Raw genomic sequence first — 1,923 nt, 5'->3', positions numbered from 1 at the left:
CATAAGTGATCCTAATTCGACCACCAGATACCCATAATGCATAAATCATCACAAATTTTTTAAAGGTTCCATTCTGACAACATAATCTTTCCATGATCTTAGGTTATAAAAATCTGATCTTTAGACATCAAATACTAATAAAGGGATAAACAATCTTATATAACCCAAAGAAGGACAAGATCAAGTAATCACTTAGCTAGCAATACACCCTAGCTAACAGAACCTCTAACAATACTATCAAAATGCTAGAACTGTAAGACCCCGAAATGACTTAGGTGAACTAGAGATTAACATGGTTGTAATGATTTAATAAGGTCCTAAATTTGTATATAAAGTGGTAATGAGGCCGTGTCTAAGAGTTCAGGTGATTTGGAAGTGAAACGTCAAGGGACAACCGAGACGTTCGATGACTAAGTCACCTATGTTCCTCATATTTTGTTATATGTTATTATATATGATTCATGAGGTTATAAGGTATCTAAGTGATTTATTATAGTATATATAGGTAGAGTGTCATGTTTTGTGAAGTTTGGAGGTCAAACGTCCAAGAACGTCCATGACATTCGAAAGTTTTGCCTTGAAACGACCTTGTCTGTCTAAGCATGTTTCATCGAGTTTTACGTGTTCGTTTTGGATGTAATTCATGTGAGAGGTGATAAAATTATATACGATCATGTTTTGGTTGAATACGTCTAGCCAAACATCACCAAGGACCATCCAAGGGTCCTTGAGGAAGGACCCAAAGTTGGTGCCCAAGACTTCCCAAGGCCTCCTACCAACGGATGGCAATCGACGCTCAGTGGGTCAGTCGACGCCCCGTTGGTGGGGTCTCGTCGATTTTCACTTAGGTTTTGGGGAGAGGAAGCAAAATACAAGCCTCAGTCCCAGACCACGGATCAACAGGACGGTCCGTTGGTCAAGGGACGGGCTGTTATTTGGCAAGTCGTAGGTGGACTGCCTTCCTGCGTAGTTCACTGTAAGTTCAAGGGGTGAATTGGTAAATTCATCCCAAATCTAAATAAGAATATTTGAGGTTCCTTAAGTGTATTTTGGGTATTTTAATGTGTTTCTAATCCTAAAACACTAGGAAGATTTCATTCGTCAAAAATAAAAACCGAAATTCCCTTAGAAATTCTCTAGAACTCCATTGGAGCAAAAGCTCAAGGAAGGGCTTGGACTGGAGAATTGAGTGGAGATTCTTCATCAAATTGAAGAATTTTCTTTATTGAGGTATGTTTTTTGATCCTTGAAACTCTATTCATCAAGGAGCCCAACTTTCAAAGGTGTTTTCTAAAGTTTTCACAGATGAATTGTCCAATTTTATGATCTATGCATGGGTTCTTGCATTAAAATTTTTTTTAAACATTGTATATTGGTTGAATTTTTACTAATTTGATGATTTTAACTCAATAAAACTATGAACTCATGTAATTGATGAACCCTAGTTTTTGACTACTTTATGGGTTACTTAATATTTACTTAATGTTTATGAATTCTAGTGTAGCTTTCTATGGGCTATCTAATGATGTAAAAATTATATTCAATTAATGTATATGTAACGACCTGTTTAGTCGTTTTGAGCTGCAGATTTTATTTCTGGAAAAACTGTGTGAGTCGACGGAACCCACGACGGACCGTCATGGACACGACGGGCCGTCGAGGGTGTCTCGTTCCAAAAGACTTAGACTTCTGAAATTTGGATACTGAAATCGACTCTCTGAACTTGGCGACGGACCTGCAGGACGAACCGTCGTGGTCACGACGGACCGTCGCAGGTGTCTCGTTCCAGAACACTTAGACTTCTGAAATTTGGGTACTGAAATCGACTCTCTGAACTTCGCAACGGAATGGCAGGACGGACCGTCACAGGCGTGACGGGCCGTCACAGACTCTTGGTAAAAATCTAGTCTCTGAACTCTGTGA

The sequence above is a fragment of the Solanum pennellii genome, chromosome 9 (assembly GCF_001406875.1).
Source record: "Solanum pennellii chromosome 9, SPENNV200".
Classification (NCBI taxonomy): domain Eukaryota; kingdom Viridiplantae; phylum Streptophyta; class Magnoliopsida; order Solanales; family Solanaceae; genus Solanum; species Solanum pennellii.
The sequence above is the reverse complement of the archived record's forward strand: the minus strand, read 5'-3'. Positions refer to the sequence as shown.